Genomic DNA, 20,954 nt, shown 5'->3' on the forward strand with positions numbered 1-20,954 from the left:
CATGCAATCATTCTTTGGGGGTATTGGAAGACCAAATGAAGGATATCAAAGAGGAGTTAACCCTAGTACGACACGATCTTAAGAAAACAGCAGAAAGGGTAACGGAAGCGGAAAATAGAATAAGTTTGATAGAAGATGATCTGTACCCGATGAAACAAGAAGCTAAGATCTGGATAGAGAAAATAAATAAACTTGTGGGGAAATTTGATGAACTGGAAAATAGACTTCGTAGAGATAACGTGAGGGTGGTGGGAGTTCCTGAGGGGAGTGAAGGTTCAGATCTAATTGCATTTTTAGAGAACTGGTTGCTCGGGGTATTTGGAGGAGAGACGTTCACTCAGCAGTTCTCAATAGAAAGAGCGCATAGAGTTCCTTTTAGACCCCCCCCCCTCAGGAAGTCCCCCAAGACCTTTTCTAGTGAAATTCCTAAATTACAAGGACAAAGTAAGGCTCCTACGTAAGGCTCGAGAGATGGGGAAGGTTTTATATAAAGATGTAAAGATATCAATATTTCCCAATTTTTCTCCTGACTTACAGAAGCGTACAGCTGAGTTTCTGGGGGTTCAACGTGACCTCCAGAAGTTCAACGTCATGTATGCTCTCCTTTACCCAGCCAGGCTTCGGATAAACGCACTGGGGGGAAGTCAGATTTTTGAGTCTCCTGCCAGTGCGTTAGCATGGTTAGAGGATAAGAGGGATCAACTACCTAGGAAGTAGCGGGAAATGGCTCTGAATTTGTTAGACATAAATAGGGCACAATTTTTAGTAATATATGTGTTTGTTATATGGAGTGGGGATGGGTTGTGACACGGGTAAATGAAGTTAGGAATAAGATGGGGTGAGCTTATAGTAAGTTATTTTTTGATCACAGGGAGGGAGGGGGGGGTGGTTGGGGGGGGTGGAAGGGGTAGAGGGAGGGGTGTGTTGTGGAAGGGTGGGTGGATATGGGTCGGCCATTAAAAAAGCCCCGTGGGGCAATCTAGAATGGTACAGGAAGGATGGGGGGAGGGGGGGTGGGGGGGATGGGGTGGGGGTAAAGGGTTTGGAAGAATTAGAACACAATGTAGGGGACTAAATGGTACACTAAATGGTAAGATAATGGATGGCACACTGGATTATATAATAATACACAGGATACAGCAAAATATGGGTACAATATTAATGTTTGTAGTGAGGTATAGGTAAGCTGGGTAAATATTGGGACACTAAATTTAAAGAATTTTTCCTTCTTTTTGTTAAATGGGGTTATTATTTTTTGAATAAGGAGGAGCAATCCCAAACCTGGGTAAAATATGGTATAAGGAGAAACGGCGATGGTGAGAGCCTGGGATTTAATATTGCATGGAGTCCTATAAGATTATTAAGTTTAGATGGAATCCTCTCTTCAAGGTATAAAGGGTCAGCGTCCGTTTTTTTTGTCTTATTTTTTGTTGTTAGCCTCACCCTAGAATAACCAATGGGTTTAAATATTGGATCATGGAATGTCCGGGGGTTGGGTACCCCTGCTAAAAGAGCTTTGATATTTGATATATTGGACACTTTTAAAGTGGGTATTACCTGTATGCAGGAGACGCACCTGACCAGTGACACTAAAACTCAAATAAGAAATAGAAAATACCGGTACCAGTTTCACGCGGTACACACTTCTTATTCTAGCAGCGTGTCGGTGCTAATTGGGAGAGAGGTAGAGTTCACCTGCAGACAGTGTAAAATAGATGTTGGGGGTCGGTATATTTTCTTACATTGTATAATAGGGAACCAGGAATATATACTAGCAAACATTTATATCCCTCCACCTTTTAAACTCGAAGTTTTATATTGTTTACTGGAGTTTATAGTAGATAAACCTAATATTCCAATCGTCGCAGTTGGGGATTTTAATATTGTAATAAATAAAAAAATAGATAGATTTCCCCCAGGAAAACAGGGACAGGGATTGCAGGAAAATCGTATGTGCCAATTTCTTCAAGAGGCTGGTCTATTGGACCTTTGGAGAATAAGTAATCCTGTGGCACAACAATTTTCTTGCCATTCTGGTGCTTATTCTTCACTATCAAGAATTGACCTTATACTGGGTAATGATTTGGCTGCCCAAACAGTTAGAGATATAACTTACCAACCTAGGGGGGTATCGGACCATTCATTGGTGATAGCTTCGATGGTTACTGGGAGTAATAAGCCCCGTGGTGTATGGAAGTTGAACCCAATATGGTTTGAGATATTTGAGGGCCCAAATGAGATCACAACTAGATTGAGTCTGTTTATAGTTTTGAATGAGGTTACCACGACAAGAGGGGTGACGTGGGATGCATTGAAAGCTTTTCTGAGGGGTTTACTGATCCAGCAGGTCTCAAAAATAAAAAAAGCATCATCGGACGGGGAAGTTAAGGCCAGGGAGGAGTTAGCAATTGCAGAAAGGGAGTTTGTGAAAGAACCATCCCCGGATATTCACAAAAAATGGGAGAACAAATAACAAATATATAAGGAAATACTGATTAGGAAGTCTGAAAATAAGAGGCTGTTTCAAAAACAAATAGCATTCGGGGAGGGGGAAAAAGTGGGGAAGATGTTGGCTCATATTGTTAGATCTGATTCTCCTCCCTCTACGGTCCCTGTGATTAGAACTTCTGGTGATGAGATTTCATCTCAGTCAGACAAAATTAGTGAAACGTTTAAAAAATATTACGAAGAACTATATAAATCTCAGGGGACCGTGGAGGGTGAGGAAATGGACAGCTTCTTTAGGAATATTGAGTTGCCCTCCCTATCAGAGATGGATTTTGAGGCATTGGAAGCCCTGATCACCCTAGAGGATATTAAAACGGCAGTAAAGGAATTGGCAAATCAGAAATCCCCTGGCCCTGATGGCCTCCCTACAGAGACTTATAAAAACTATGGGGAGGTATTATTACCAGAGCTTCTTAGGGTGTTTGAATGGGCACATAAAGAGGGGAAACTACCTAAATCAATGACCGAGGCCATAATTATAATGTTGCTTAAAGAAGGGAAAGATCCTTTGGAACCTGGGTCTTATAGACCTATCTCTTTATTATGCTCAGATGTTAAAATCTTAGCAAAGATTCTTGCTACTAGACTCCAAAAAATAATCCATAAGCTGGTCCACTCAGACCAAACAGGCTTTATTCCCCAAAGATCAACAAGTGAGAACATAAGGAGGTTCTTTTTGAACCTACAAATCCCAATAGAAAATGTGGGCTCCAGAGCTGTTATGATGTTAGATGTGGTTAAGGCATTTGATAGCCTTGAATGGGGGTATATCTGGCATGTACTGAAGGTATTTGGCTTTGGCCCCTCATTTAGTAAATGGGTTAAAATCTTTTACAATGACCCTAGAGCGAAGGTCAGAGTCAATAATGTTCTTTCCAGTGAGTTTCGACTTGAAAGAGGTACAAGACAGGGGTGTCCTCTATCACCCCTGATCTTTGCTCTGGCACCAGTAGCTGCCGCAGTAAGGCAAAATAGGGTTATGGAGGGGTTCCGGAGAAGGGCTAGAGAGGAGAGGATCGCGTTATACGCAGATGATGTCCTCATTTTTTTGGGAGATACGGAGTGTTCACTTAGACAGGTAATGGATACTTTCTCGAGTTTAGGAAGGATTTCTGGTCTCTTCATAAACTGGGAGAAATCTGTTCTATTGCCAATAGATCTCATTAAGAAAGGCACCTTCTTAGATGAGACCCAAATAGAAATAACGGAGAAAACAAAATATTTGGGAATTTACATAACAAAAGACCCGAATAACTTCTTAAGCAATAATTTAGTCCCTTTGTTGGCGAAATTTAAAAAAAAAGCTTGATATATGGAGGGGACTTCCATTGTCAGTTGCTGGTAGGTGCAACCTGATCAAAATGCTGTGGCTACCCCAGCTATTGTACATATTGCACAATTTGCCAGTATGGATCTATAGAAAATGGTTTAAAAAAATCGATACACTGTTTAGAGGTCTCATATGGAAAGGGGGCAATCAAAGATAAGCCTACAAACCTTACAACTAGCAACGTGTGAGGGGGGCATGGCGATTCCACACCCTCGTTACTACTTTTTAGCAGCCCAGTTACAGCATTTGGGGTCAGGCACGGGCCCCATTGGTGATAATAATATGGGAATAGCGACTGCAGGAGCACCTCATAGGCTGGCCTTGGAGGTACTGGAGGCGAACTTGTTTGCCTACAGGACCCCCACAGTTAAATTAATGATAAAAGTCTGGAAATCTATTAAGGCTTTGAGGGGAATGGAAGGAGTAGCCAGGTTTACCCCTCTTTGGGATAATAAGAACTTACAAGAGTTGATACAAATAGGGAAAATTAAGGTATGGGAGACAAAGGGGATAGTTAAATTGGCTCAACTGTATAATGGTAATAGCTTAAAAACATTCTCCTTACTAAAGGAGGAATTTGATGTACCGAGCCAGTTGTATTTTAATTATTTACAAATCAGACATGCTCTGAGGGCCCAATTTGGGGAACAAGGCCCGAGCTGGAGCCTTTCCCCCATTTTTCAAAGATTAGAGAGCACTGATGGATCAAGGGGACTTATAGCAGAAACCTATCAATATATTTGTAAAAGTAGTATGGAGCGACCAGAAAAACTTAAATGTAGGAGGAAATGGGAAAGGGACCTGGGTATAATACCGGATAATCAATGGAAAGAGGTATTGGTGGGAGGACACCAGGTCTCGGTTTCACCTGCCCAGAAATTCTCATACCTAATGCTTTTACATAGGGCATACTATACCCCTAAAAGACTGTTTGAATTTGGGCGAAGGGTGGACGATAAGTGTCCGAGGTGCCAGGGCACAGGGGATTTGCTGCATATGTTATGGAAATGTCCCAAATTATTTCGCTACTGGTCGGAAGTTGTAGATACTATAAATAAGATCTTTAATTTAAGCCTTAAAGTGGACCCGAAACTGTTTTTACTGGGAGTAGGGGGAAATCTAGATAGAGGGATCGCTAAAATTAAAGCAGTGCGGAGGTGCCTCTACCAGGCAAGGAAGGTAATAGCACAAAGATGGCAGGCTGAGAAACCCCCTTCAATAGATGATTGGTTTAGAACAGTGTCAGAAACAATATGGAAAGAAAAGGTAGTATATGTAAGGAGAGGTAATATAAAGGAGTTTAAGAAAATTTGGAAGCCCTGGCTTGTGAAGATGGACTATCCTATGTAGAGAGTGGGCAGTAAGAAGAGGATATAGAGATGTACACGGTCTCAAGACAAGGATGAAGGTGTATGTGCAATATATATGATAAAGGGGGGGGGTTAATTCTAGGTAGATGCACTAGGGCAAGAGGGAGGGGAAAAAAAATGGGGGAAAACTAGATGTGAAACCCTTGCAGGGTATATATACATACCTAGTAATGTTTTATGATATCTATACATTTGCTATTATGGTGTATTTTATACAGATGTGAATAAAGATTATTTAAATGGAAAAGGACTGTTTATTTTTTTGCCTGAGGGTGAATGAGAACTGTGTGCCTGGGTGTGCAGGGTGAGAGACGGACCACAACACTCAGCAGCCCCTACGGGGGTACTGCTACAAGAGCAGTAGTCACAGATCGGTTAGTAAGGTGTATTAGTCTAGCAGCAGCATTCATAATAGACTGAAGGGGGAATAGCCTGTGCAAAGGTGAGGGGAGACATGCAATAGTCAAGGTGGGAAATAACCAAGGAGTGAAAAAGTTGTTTTTTGGTGTCATTACTCAGGAAGGGGCAAATTCAGAAAATGTTGCAGAGGTTAGGGCGGCAAAATGTAGCTAGTGATTGGATATTTGAGCTGAAGGAGAAGTCAGAGTCTAGGATTACACCCAGCACCCTGGCATGTGTGGAGGGACCAATCATTGTGACGTTGATCTTGATGGTAGTCATGGGGAAAGGATCGGGCAGAAGGAAATATTACAAGCTCAGTTTTAGAAAAATCGACATGGCCTGAATTTGTTGAAGGGCCACATAAGCCACATAAGTCAATGCTTATCATTTCTGAGAGTGTCAGACTCCCGGTCACCCACTGCACTGCACCTAATTCATAGGCTCCTCAATCACTGCTATTATCCTGTAGTTACATAAGGGGCAGTAGGAGGAACTACAGTGCATAGAGGGGGACCAGGAAATTAATTCTGTATTAGTTTTTGCGGAAGCTTTAGTTGTTAATATGTGTAATGGTATTTAGTATGCAAATGTTTTTTTGTAGTAGACAGGACTTCATTTAAATTTTTATACAAGTTTATTCTGTATGTCAACAAAGCCATTCAGCCGAAGGGACAGTGATACTGGTAGGGACATACTATAATACTGTCAGATGTGCTTGAATAGTTGCAGCAACTATTTGCCTGTTTATAAGGTGACTGTTGTCTGACTGCTGCCGCTAGCAGTGCTTTAAAATAAACCCATAAAAACATAAATATTTCCAACTCACACAGTGTCCTAGGTGTTGACTATACCATCTCACTAGCCCTATCATCCCATGCCCCACTATGCAGATGACCACCACTGCCCTTGGCAGTTTCACTTTGAGTTAATGATTACCACCACCATATGACAGTGCTGGGACCTAATGATTGCTTTTTCAGGTCCCAAATGTTGGATATATGGCAGGCAGATGACATCTTTGGAAGTTTACAAAGCAGTGGCAGCAATTAGAGTGGTAGGTGTTTAAAACAGAATAGGGGTGGGTTATACACTGTTAGAAGACAAATCCAATCAATATAGAATTGTATACTACAACCAAGTTATGGGTTGGCATAGAGTCAGAGCAGCCAACTAGAGAGGAACATTTTACTTTGCATTGCCGGCATGCCCCACAGTAACTGTACTGTTTTTTGCAGCCTAAAATATTTAGGATATAATCGCCAATAGCAGGCAGCTCTACTAACCAGCGCATAATAAATTAAATGTCAATTTAACATTTTTCTCTTTATAGCCTTATATGTTCACATGTTATGATTTTTAAATGATTTGGAAATGCCTAAACTATTTTATTTCAGTGTAAATGTACTCTGTGCAGTCCTACACCAGTACTCTGTGCTAGCATAGCTTCAGCCATTGTTGATCTACTTGGCATAGTTACTTGAAATAAGTGGGTTAGGTGTCCATTTGATGGCTCATGGGCACCTTAAATTTTCACCGCACCACGTCCTAATATGTATACATAATTGGAGACACAAGAAAAATGGACTTTGTAGGCACATAGCTATAAAATTAGCAAATTTATTTATCTACATTAAAATATTCTGTATACAATATAACACTTAATTGCGGAATTATTTCTATTAAAATAATAGTGGTCGCAGACTGTTTGTATATCCCCCTAGAGGATGAATAAGCATATAAGACTTATGCATGTAAAATATACTACAGGATTCACATATACTCCATACATTTGGGTTTCATTTGTCCTTGATCGTGATTATAAAAGTGATTCCGCGCTACAGTGTAAAAAATTATATATCAAATAAAATAATCATTCAATACATAAAATCAATAAAGTGTCAAAAGCTTACTAAATGGTTAAATTAGTGTACACAGTGTAAAAAAAATATATAATATATTCCAACAAAGCCAGGGCAGATGGTTATGAGTATGTTCAGTCTCTTGACCACATTCTCAATAAGATAAAAAATGAAGTTTTTGTCCTCAAATAGTAATAAAAAGACGGGATTTGAATGTCTGATAAGATGCACAAGTAGGGGTTAAAAAAGTCTACAAGTAATGGTCACAGAGCCCTCACCTTCATATATTGTCCAAAAACTAAATGTATTGATAATCTAAAGTAAGTTGTCTGATGTTATTCCAACTTCCACCACTAGGGGGCCCTCCGTGCCAGCATAAATGAAATAGCAATTAACCAAAGTGTCAGCATATAGCCATATATATAAATGTCATCCGTTATATTTATTTCCACCACCAGGGGGTCCTCTCCTTCATCCACCAACTCTCCCAGACAGCACTGCACATCCAAACGTCTTCTTATACCTCGTATCCTCCGCAAAACGGGGGGGGGGGGGGGGGGCAGCAGCAAACAAGGGTGGGAGAGAGAGAGAGAGAAAAAGCCCCAATAGTGTAGTAAGGTTAGAGTACACAGGTTTTATTAAAAGTTTAAAAATGGACACTTACAATGAAAATAAAAGAAATAGGCATAAACAGTTGCTAAGGCGTCTGAGCGCCGCTCTCACATCACTTCCTGGTATCGCTCAGTCTCTCCGGCCACTCCCTGGGACTTTGACCCAGCCTGAATATTTGTGCACTAAAAACTGGCTTTACATCTGCTGCAACAGATGTACTATGTATATACCAGTGCAGATTCTGGACTAAGGCATTTTTGGTCTTCAGGAAAATTCATACCCGAATACAAGTGGAGGCATACAGCCCCAAAATTAGGGGTTTTTGTGTGTCCCCACATTTGGACAAGTAAGCCCAATGCTGCTGCTGGGCCCCTGCTAGGCTTTGAGGATGAGCGTTGTGAATGCAACATCCTAATTGCGAATTGTTAAAGCTCCTGAAGAAGCGTCCAGGTCGAGTAACATGTAGAGCACATGGTTAATCGAGGACAAATGAAACCCCCAATGTCTGGAGGATATGTGAATCCTGTTGTACATTTTACATGCATATGCCTTATATGCTTATTCATCCTCTAGAGGGATATACAAACATTCCGCGACCCACTATTGTTTTAATAAAAATAATTCCGCAATTAAGTTTTATATTGCATACAGAATATTTTAATGTAGATCATTATAGACATGTGCACACTGAAATATTTTGTTTTGGAATTTCGTTTTCGTCCGAAAAATAAATTTATTTAGTTACTCTAACTCTTACTCTTTAGTTAATCTAACTTACTTAATTAAGGTTGAATCTGTCATTGAAGGCTTATAGTGTCTGTCGAATGTTCAAAGAAGATTCGACGGAGCAGCTAAACTGTACGACACTGTATAGTTTACCTGCTCCGTTGAAACTTCTTAGAACTTTCAACAGACACCATAAGCCAAAGTACGTGTGTACTTAGTTCAGCTATTTTACTGCTCCTCCTCTTTGGTTACAATCCAATAACATTCATCATCATTATTATTTTTATTTTACTTCCCCCACCCAATTCCAGCAGCGATCTTTTCTCTCTATGTCGAATCTTTTTTCTCTATGTAGAATAATCTTGGACTAATAGAGTTAAGGTTAGGCACATTCAACCACAGGTTTGATGGACACAGATTGTTTTTGTCAGCATCATGTCGAATCTCCTATCTATATCGAACTGTTGTAGCAACGAAAATGAAAATAAAGCATTCGTTTATGTCAGATCTTTCGTTTTTCGGATTCTGCACTTTCGTTATCGTTTGTTAAAACGATAATGAAAATACCTGAAATTCGGACGAAAATGCATTCGGACGAAAACGAATGCACATGTCTATAGATCAATAAATTTGTCAATTTTATATATATGTGCCTACAAAGTCCACTTTTCTTGAGTCTCCTACTTGGCATAGTGGAATGAACCCTGCTGTCTGTAAAATGTCAGTTTGAGCTATTAAGCTTTGTAAACAAAAGACCTCTTAGGGCTCTTTCTCACGGGGCGGATCAGTGATGATCCGCCCCGTGAATATCCGCTTGCTCAGCGGGGATCACTCCGCCGATCCCCGCTGAGCAGGAAGATGACAGGTGCATCGCTGCACACTGTGCAGCGACGGACCTGTCAGAGCGCCGCTCTCCCCTATGGGGGGATCGGATGATGACAGACCGTAGTGTCCGTCGTCACCCGATCCGATCCGAAAACGGATGGAAAAGTAGGTTTTTCCTCCGTTACACTTTTCGGATCGGAGCGGGTCGGATGTCAGCGGACATGTCACCGCTGACATCCGACGCTCCATAGAGATTCATGTATGTCCGTTTTTCATCCGAAAACGGAAGGATGAAAAACGGACATACGGATCGTTAGTGTGAAAGAGGCCTTAAACAGGAGGTAAGGGGAAGCTGGAAACATGTGAAAAGGAGCCTAAATTACCATTTGCCGACTAAGCACACAAATTAAAAGGATTTACATGCAATGATTATTTTACCTGCCAAAAGTAAAAAACAGATGTATTATTTAGTCCTGAACATAAAAAAGTAGGAAAACATGTACAAAGCTAATATACACTGACTTTAATAAAGGGATACCTATTTACCCTTCTCCCTGGCTTTACCTTGTTGCCTGTATAACCTGTTTTATATACAGCAAACATTCCTGCCACAATTATCTGAGCTGTGTTTTTGTTATTATAGTTTCTAAACTCATAATTACATTAACTGCATCCCATTATTTTTTTTTTATTTCAAGGCTTATTAATTTGTTTTTTTATGCTTTGAATGAAATTATTAGTTACTACATTTTTACTTACTAAAGAAAATGCAAGGTTTTTATTAGACAAACATTGGCATATCAAATGAATGGCAAAATATATATTGACATCAGAAAAATGGTCAAGCAGATGTGTATACCTATAAACATAACATGAGTCAGTAAATCTGCAGCTAATAAATTACCTAAAAGCAAAAAAAAAAAACAAACAAACAAAACAAAACAAAAAAAAAGCCTAGTAAAGTTTTTACTTTAAGCAGAATAATAAGCAGGTAATAAGCAGAATATTGATTGCTTTCTTGCTGAAATGTTAAGACTGTAGACTCAGCAAATACAATGTGTTGGACACATAAAGATTAATGTGAACTTTTCCTTCAATAAGAGACAGTCATATGTCAACAAAAGCAATGATGGTTCGTAAAAAGCCTAACTAAACCATCCCAGTTGAGTTCAATTTGTTGTGTAAAAACACAATGGTGGTTTCCGGCATATGATCCAGATAAATTATTCATCTGGTTTGCGTGGAATATATAAATGCATTTTTAATTTTAATTAGAGTAGGAAGCAGTTCTTATACTTTGTACATATACAGTAGTTAGCATTGACCTCTTCCCACAGCGTGCTTTCCCTTCTCTCTTTGTTGCTTAATGGAGGAAAGATTGGTGGTATCTACTAGTCTGACATCTGATGGAATCTGTAGATGTCTATACTCAAGTGAAAATTGATCAGCAGACTAAATGCCGCTGTTCTGCCCCTATTTATCTTCCTAGGTCATTTTATAGTTCAAGGTAAAAAGGCAAAACTTTGCAAAATGATATTTATTCCTAGAGATAAACAAATATATATAAAAAAACTGTTATACCAGTGATTTACAAAGCGGAAGATGATTTTGTCCTACTGGGTGTAAATAAAACAATTACCAATTGGCTAGCGATTGTGTAAGAGTTCATTCACTCCTAATGCACTGCGGTAACCCATGTGGTACTACATCTGCCACAGCGCACTGCAATGTGATGTATATGTACTTTGCCAAATTGTCCATTAGAGATTTATGCACATATACAGTGCCTTGCAAAAGTATTCATACCCCTTGTCATTTTCCACATTTTGTCATGTTGCAACCAAAAACGTAAATTTATTTTATTGGGATTTTATGTGATAGACCAACACAAAGTGGCACATAATTGTGAAGTGGAGGGAAAATGATAAATGGTTTTCTAATTTTTTTACAAATAAATAAGCGAAAAGTGTGGCGTGCATTTGTATTCAGCCCCCCTGAGTTAATATTTTGTAGAACCCCCTTTCGCTGCAATTACAGCTGCAAGTCTTTTGGGGATGTCTCTACCAGCTTTGCACATCTAGAGAGAGAAATTTTTGCCCATTCTTCTTTGCAAAATAGCTCAAGCTTTGTCAGATTTGATGGAGAGAGTCTGTGAACAGAAATTTTCAAGTCTTGCCACAGATTCTCAATTGGATTTAGGTCTGGACTTTGACTGGGCCATTCTAACACATGAATATGCTTTGATCTAAAACATTCCATTGTAGCTTTGGCTGTATGTTTAGGGTCATTGTCCTGCTGGAAGGTGAACCTCCACCCAATATCAAGTCTTTTGCAGGCTCTAACAGGTTTTCTTCCAAGAATACCCTGTATTTGGCTCCATCCATCTTCCCGTCAACTGTGACCAGCTTCCCTATCCTTGCTGAAGAAAAGTAACCCTACAACATGATGCTGTCACCACCATGTTTCATGATGGAGATGGTGTGTTCAGGGTGATGTGCAGTGTTTGTTTTCTGTCACACATAGCATTTTGCCTTTAGGCCAAAAGAGTTCAATTTTGGTCTTATCTGACCAGAGCATTTTGCTGTGTCCCCCACATAGCTTCTCGCAAACTGCAAACGGGACTTTTTTTGGCTTTCTTTCAACAGTGGCTTTCTTCTTACCACTCTTCCATAAAGGCCAGAATTGTGGAGTGCATGACTAATAGTTGTCCTGTGGACAAATTCTCCTACCTGAGCTGTGGATCTCTGCAGCTCCTCCAGAGTTACCATGAACCTGCTTCTCTCATTAATGCTTTCCTTGCCCAGCCTGTTAGTTTAGGTGGATGGCCATGTCTTGGTAAGTTTGCAGTTGTGCCATACTCTACATTTTTGGATGATGGATTGAACAGAGCTACATGAGATGTTCAAAGCTTGAAATATTTTTTATAACCTAACCCTGCTTTAAACTTCTCCACAACTTTATCCCTGACTGGTCTGGTGCGTTCCTTGGCCTTCAAGATGCTGTATGTTCACTACGGTTTTCTAACAAACCTCTGAAGGCTTCACAGAACAACTGAAGGCAATTGTTTCCACTAGACTTTAGTTAGGGGCATCAGAGTAAAGAGGGCTGAATACAAATGCACACCGCACTTTTCAGATATTTATTTGTAAAAAATTTGGAAATCCATTTATCATTTTCCTTCCACTTCACAATTATGTGCCACTTTGTGTTGGTCTATCACATAAAATCCCAACAAAATATATTTACGTTTTTGGTTGTAACATTACAAAATGTGGAAAATGTCATGGGGTATGAATACTTTTTCAAGGCACTGTATGATTCAACTTTATCAGGGCATTCATATATAGATTCATAGTCATATGAAAATCCTGTAGTGCAGACTAAATAGCTTGTATTATAGTAAACAATAACACTAATTTAAATGTAATCTGTTACAAACCAAGTAACTACAGGAGTAGTGGTAACTTTGCATAGTGTGTACCCTAATACAGTTCCAAAAATCTATGTGTCCTCTTCCTACTGATAATGGGACAGTGAAATGGTATGTAACCAGTCCAAGAATGAAAACATGGCATACAGATCACAAGACATTACCAGAAAAGACAGACTATTGGGTGCTCCATTCTTCCTTAGTTACTGCACGTTTGAATATAAGCTAAACCCCAATAATACAGAAGGTACAACATTTTTTTTTAAGTATTCTATTTTATATATAGGGGTGCATCATCAGATTTTTTTTTATGGATCAGTATATTTTGCAAAACATGCTGAAAACTTGTACAGACTCCTCTCCTGTACTAAAATTGGTTAGGCTGATTTCACTGCAGACTGTGAGCTTCAAGCAAAAAACAAGATACAGCCCAACTCTTTTCATAGTTAGAGGATATCCAGCATAATCTAGTTCTTCACTTTCCAGCCAGACTGTCTTTGGCCTGCCCTTTTAACCAGTTGCAGACTGCCCTATAGCAGTTTTACTACTAAAGGGCGGCCACACTGCGCTGGATCACGTATATATACGCGATCTTGCACTTCTGGGTAGCGGGCATGAGCGTGCGCTGCCGGCCGCTTGCCCCCACTGTGATTCTGCATAGCTGGAGGCGATCAGTGAGTCTGCCGGCACCCACTGATCAGTCAGTACACAGGCAGAACAGCAGTCTGTCTATGTAAACAAGGCAGATTGCTGTTCTGTCAGCATGGAAGGCATGGATTCTGTGTTCCTGCAAAGCAGGGACATGGATCCATGCCTTCCCCTAGTAAAAGCACCTCCCCACTACACTAAAACACTAGCTAGGCACACAGTTAACCCTTTGATCGCCCCTGATGTTAACCCCTTCCCAGCCAGTGTCATTAGTACAGTGACAGTCCATATGTTTAGCCCTGTATTAGTGTCACTGGTCCCCAAAAAAGTGTCAAAAGTGTCAGTTAGTGTCTAATTTGTCAGCTGCAATACACATTGATGGTCACTGTAAATCCCTCCTCACAATGATGGTCAGTGTAAATCCCCCCTCATATTGCTGGTCATTGTAAATTCTCCATTACATTGGTAGAATCCCCCACTATATACTTGCCAAAGATTTCCAGCTTTGCTTCAGATGATTCAGAATTTGCCACAGTGTACTGCCTCCTAACTAATCCCACCCACCCACCACTGTTACTGATCCCATCAACCCCCCAGCATTGCCACTGATCACACCCCCCCTCCCCCAGCATTGCCACTGATCCTACTAGTTTTCTGTATATTGATGAGTCCCCTCACCTCCCCAGTTCATGGTGTGCCGGCAGTGAAGAGATGATGTGCTGTAACCTTTAACAACCAATCAGTATGCAGTAATGCTGTGCACTAAGCTCTTGCAACCAATCATTGAGCGGTGAGGATATGCAGTGACCTCTAGGAACCAATCAGTGAGCAGTAATAATGTGCAGTAACCTCTAGCAACCAATTAGTGAGTGGTATAGATGTCCAGTAACCTCCAGCAATCAATCAGTGAGCAGCATTGATGTACAGTAATCTCTAGCAACCAATCAACAAGCAGAAGTCCTGTGCTGTAACCTCTAGAAAATAAACAGTGAGCCATAATGTGTGCTGTAACCTCTAGCAGCCAGTCAGTGAGCCGTAATTATAAACTGTAACCTCTGGCAACCAATCGTTGCCTGATCTGATTCAGTAAACCGATTTTGAATCTAGCTGCTATTTATTGTATGTCTCAAAGCATGTGGAGAGGGAAATTGCATAGAAGAGGGGGCCCAAGAAAATGTTTACCCAGGGTACAGTCAATATTAAAGACAGGCCTACGCATATGTCGTATTCCCTGAACAAAGAAATTCTGCATTTGTGGAATACATTATTTGCGCATGCGCATGTTTATACACATGCACAAAAACATAGATGTATATGCAAGTACAAGCACACACAGTCATTCACCTCTATGGCCGACTGTATGCGCCACCTGTGGTTTTCCAGATGAAGTAAAATGCAAGCCGATACATGTTTCCAGCCTCAAATTGTCTGTGTTCAAGAGTCCAAATTAGAAAACAATGTGCTGCTTCTATTTAACAAAAGAATAAATTTCATGCATTTGAACATGATAGACCTATTTTAGTGTAATTGATCCTGGCTTCAGGGATAGTCCCTGTTTTTGAAACTTTGTCCTTGAATATCTTTAAAACAACATTTTCTATGTTTTTAATATTTAAAGAGAACAGCATCAGTTTTCTGCAAAGCTCAGGGTATTTCCCATTGTTTTTTTCCTATCACTTTACACTGATCTCCAGGGCTGTGCTTCGATGGCATTATAATGTGAGAGTATACCCTGGAGTGGTCTTTGAGTACTCATATGCTTATTTCTGCCCATCAATCAACCCTTTCTTTTTATGCTAAACGGTAACATTCAGGTGACCAGTAATGTTTATGTCAGCCAAAATCAGAGATCATTCTACAATACCCCATGCTTAAGATTTATTCTTTTTTTTTTTTAACAAGAAATAAGATTTATTCTTTGAATTTGAAAATTATTTCTCATCTAAGGACACAAGCCTGCCTGCATGTCTGAGCTATGGGCATGTAGGCTGGTGTAGTTCTCACTCCATCCAGCTGGTCGCATCTTTCCACTATGCAGTAGACATGTGCGCCGTCAATAAATTTTGTTTTGTTTCGCTCCATTTCGTATTAAAATTAGTTCGTATTTCGTAATTAGTGTCCGAAATTCAATTCAGATTCGTACAAAATACGTTAGATTCGTAAACTTTTCGTAACACTTACGAATCTTCGTTATGATGAATTTATCATTATGAGGGGCTCCCACCATTCCTGTGCTGTGCTGTGCTGACTTCCTGGGTTTTTAACTTGTAGGTTCATTAATTTTTTGCAACAATTACGAATTTTCGTTATGATGAACTTATCATTATGAGGGGCTCCTACCATCCCTGTGCTGTGCTGACTTCCTGAGTTTTTAACTTGTAGGTTCATTAACTTTTCGTAACAATTACAAATTTTCGTTATGATGAAGTTATCATTATGAGGGGCTCCCACCATCGCTGTGCTGTGCTGACTTCCTGGGTTTTTAACTTGTAGGTTCGTTAACTTTTAGTAACAATTATGAATTTTCGTTATGATGAATTTATCATTATGAGGGGCTCTCACCATCCCTGTGCTGTGCTGACTTCCTGGGTTTTTAATTTGTAGGATCGTTAACTTTTTGTAACAATTACGAATTTTCGTTATGATGAATTTATCATTATGAGGGGCTCCCACCATCCCTGTGCTGTGCTGACTTCCTGGGGTTTTTAACTTCATCATAAGGAATATTCATAGTTAACGAACATTCTGTCCGATTCTGTTGTAATGGAATTTGGATCCGAAGTTCGTATACGAAATTTCGTATTTCATACAGAATCCATATGCATAAAAATTCGTATTTCGGATTCGTACGAATGTACTAATTTCCGGAAATTCAGATGAATTTCCAATGCGTACGAAACTAATCGCACATGTCTACTATGCAGATAGAGTGGAGATTCCGAGGAATAATGTTTCTCTGCAGCTTCCATAGGCGTAACATGGAGAGCAGCTGTCTGATTGGATGTGGCAATCCCCAGTGATCTTCCGCGGCCATGTTGGATGGTGCAGCCCTTAAAAATAGGGGCTCCTGTTGGGGTTTGGTGCATATTTGCAAGTGAGATAGGACAGGGAAAGGAACCTGTTTTGCTTAGCATTAGGGAAAAGTTTCTGCATGAGAAGGGAAGACATAGGGCTATGGCTGTACACCCCCCATTAAGCATCTGTCCTTGGAGTTGCACCTGCTACCTTCTCAAAGTTTCCCAGCTGCACTAGCCAAGTCTTGTGATTCTGCCAGTCAGTCACCTCTCCAACAGATGCTGTCCTGGTAACGTGGGCCTTATCTGTATTGTGATCCTAAAGAAGTACCTCTGCCATAGTTGCCAACTGTCCCGGATTTCCCGGGACATTCCCGGGACTTGGACTCCATTCCCGAATTTGTGGTGTCCCGGGAAATGTCCCGAAAAATCCGGTTCTCGATTTTCGAAACCGCCGCCGCCGCTAGAGGTAGACATTGTCTCCGCCGGCCTCCATTTTATTGAAGTTCAGGAAGACGGCTGGGGGCTAGACGGAGCTTCTGCGTCGCCGCCCACCCTCCGCCCCGCTCCGCCTCACCCCGCTCCACCATCCCTGTGCTGTGCTGACTTCCTGGGGTTTTTAACTTCATCATAAGGAATATTCGTAGTTAACGAACATTCTGTCCGATTCTGTTGTAATGGAATTTGGATCCGAAGTTCGTATACGAAATTTCATATTTCATACAGAATCCGTATGTCCCCAGTGGCCTCCCCCCGCCCCGCTGCCAGTCTGATATGGAAAGGGGCGGGGGTTCTAGCCATGATGCTGCGGACACACTACTAGGACACCTCTGAGGTAGGCGGGGGGCGCGCGCACTGCTGTGGGACAACTAATGTGAGGGGGGGCACTGGGGACACCAGATGTGAGGGGGGGGCACTGGGGACACCTGATGTGAGGGGGGAGCACTGGGGACACCTGATGTGGGGGGGGCACTGGGGACACCTAATGTGAGGGGGGGGCACTGGGGACACCTGATGTGAGGGGGGCACTGGGGACACCTGATGTGAGGGGGATCCACTGGGGACATCTGATGTGAGGAGGGGCACTGGGGACACCTGATGTGAGGGGGGGCACTGGGGACACCTGATATGAGGGGGGGTCCACTGGGGACACCTGATGTGAGGGGGGGCTCCGCCGGGGACACCTGATGTGAGGGGGAGCTCCGCTTGGGACAACTGATGTGAGGGGGAGCTCCCCCTGGGACTCCTGATGTGAGGGGGGGCTCCGCCGGGGACTCCTGGTGTGAGAGGGGGCTCCGCCTGGGACTCCTGGTGTGAGAGGGGGCTCCGCTGGGGACTCCTGGTGTGAGGGGGAGCTCCGCCGGGGACTCCTGGTGTGAGGGGGAGCTCCGGCCGGGGACTCCTGATGTGAGGGGGGGCTCCGCCGAGGACTCCTGGTGTGAGGGGGAGCTCCGCCAGGGACTCCTGGTGTGAGGGGGAGCTCCGGCCGGGGACTCCTGATGTGAGGGGGGGCTCCGCCGGGGACTCCTGGTGTGAGAGGGGGCTCCGCCGGGGACTCCTGGTGTGAGGGGGGCTCGGCTGGGGACATCTGATGTAAGGGGGGGCTCCGCTGGGGGCACCTGATGCAAGGACGGACTCTGCTGGGACATCTGACGCAAGGACGGACGGCTGGTGGCAGGCGACGTGGCTAGTGACACGCTCAGGGATCCCACTGATTCTGCATTATGGTGAGTTGAATGATTTCATTTTATATTACAATGTAATAATAGAAATAATGCACTTCAATCATCCTGACACCATAACAACCATGGTGCCGGGATGGTTGAAGTGCTAACACCAGGTGTTTGGAGTATCTTTATCTGCTGATTGTTAAACTTTCTAGAATACACATATTTTTATTGTTGTGTAGGATCTGGGGCTGCTGTCCCGTCATTTCCCTCTCCCCCTCTAATCCCTCTCCCCCTCTCCCCCTCTCTCCCTCTCCATCCCTCATTCATCTCAGACTCTAACCACACCCTCTTGAGTCACGCCCATTTATGCCACGCCCACTATGTTGCGTAAACCACGCCCATTTTTCGCCGCACTTGTATATTTTTGCTAAGCCACGCCTACAGACAAATGCCCCGCCCCCTAATTATTGGACGGCTCAGCCTACAGCCACAAAAGTGTCCAACATTTTTTTTTTACAATGTTGGCAACTATGCCTCTGCATACCTGTGTTTATGCTGTGTGTGACTTGCTAGCACAAATTAGTAATACCTTGATTGCCTAACCTGCTACTTGGTAATCTGTGCACCTGCATTCTGTGTGGGACTGTTCTGTGTTGGAGTAAAGTATATTTATAACTTTTACTGCCAGTGTTACAACTGTTGCTGCAAATGTTAAAACCAGCATTACCAACAGTGTTTCTGCAAGCATGCTTGTAACCCCTTTCCATACTACTTTTTCAAATACAAGAACTTATTCCTGTAGCACTAACTCACGGTGGAGCTGCTGGTTTAAATGGGTCTGTTACCTTCACTTTGCTTCCCTCTGTTTCACCGGCACCGGATCTAGGGTTTCCATTGAGTTTACTGCTGGATCACACACGCACCAACACTGGAGTACGTTTTCAATGCTTTATTGAACAGTCAAACTTTAGGAAGTAGCAGGAAAGAGACGGAAAAGGAAACTCTCAGGAGAAACTCAAATATCTTCTTGCAAAATCTTAGCAACAAATGTCCCGGTAGAACTCAAATAATTATGTGGAATACGTTCCCCTCATGGGACACACTCTTTGCTCGTCTGGATAGGCCTCTCTCACCGGTCTAGCAGCCAGTACGCAGCACGAATCTAAAGTCTCTGCCACAGACTTACTTGGGGGGGGTAAATCTGCACGATTCCCTGCCACAGGATGTATCAGGTCTTCTGCAGTGAACAGTCAGTCACAGTGCTTGAACCTTTAAGCCGAACCGGCAACACTATACTGTATGGTTACTTCTTTTGGATACGTCCTCCAGCCGAGTCACCAGGCCCCTCTATAGACCAGCACGCTGCATGATCTCTCCAAGACGGGTCCTCCCCTGGGATCTCCTCGGTTGTCCAGCTTCGTCACACAGGACCGACAGCTCAGGACCATTCCTCTGCCGCGGTGGTAGGCCCCAGACAAGCCTCTGGACCCACCCCTGCGCCGTAGCATCGTGGGCCTCCCGATCGGAAGACCACGAGGTAGCTCTTTAACGCATACCTGTCGGCCAGGAGGGCCAGCAGGTGGCTGCAAAACGACCCTAGAACATGGCGTCTGTCCCATAAATACCCTCGCCCAGAATGCAACTCGGAGGACCACCTCCACCGAGATTGCCTCCAAGACAGAGGAGCATCTATACACTTCGACACGTTGCCCTTTCAACACTGACTAATGGTAACAGCGACACCCACAGGTCAGCACGGAAGCACACACGTCAGCCAAGCTGGAACAGAGGCGAACTTTTAACCTTCCTAACACACAATTAACTAAATTTACCTAATCTGCGGTAGATTGTAAATCTACCGGCGCTACATTCCACTCACTTGGCTCTGTGTGTGCTGCTCTCACTGTATTGGGTACTATAGCTCCTGGCCCCGCCCACAGGCAGTTGGATTCCAAGAAGTAAATGATACATGAGTCATCTGCCCTTATTCAAGATGGCAATGGCTACAAATGCTAGGGTGGCTACAAATGCTAGGGTGAGGTGCTTTTTCAAAGTTATTTCTCAACAAAATAAAGCATAGAGACATATTGTAGATAGATAGGTGTGTTTGCCTTGAATAATAAAAATTAATTCAATAGCGTCTTCTGTTTGCGGTGCTCAGATACAGTTAAGTTCCAGCTTATAGATACGTTCAGAGGAACAAATTACATTTCCCTTAGAACAAAGGTGTCCTGCCTTTTTACCTTTCTGGACCAGTAAAGAGACACTGTCAAATTTTTCATTGGCTGCATGTGTTCGCTAAATGTAAATGCATTTTTACAAAAAAGTTCCAAAACAGAAAAATCAACATTTTTAACCATTTCCCCCCTGCCCTATTGTGGATTGACGTCCGCAAGGTGGCTCTGTTATTCTGACTGGGTGTCATATGACGTGATTGATTATCAGCGCAGCTCCCATCAGAGGTGCCACCACAGATGCCAATCAGTGCCCATCAAAATGCCAATCAGTGCCCATCAGTAACGCCTGTCAGTGCCCATCACAGATGCCAGTGTCCATCAGT

This window comes from Aquarana catesbeiana, linkage group LG05 (assembly GCF_042186555.1).
Source record: "Aquarana catesbeiana isolate 2022-GZ linkage group LG05, ASM4218655v1, whole genome shotgun sequence".
NCBI classification, from domain to species: domain Eukaryota; kingdom Metazoa; phylum Chordata; class Amphibia; order Anura; family Ranidae; genus Aquarana; species Aquarana catesbeiana.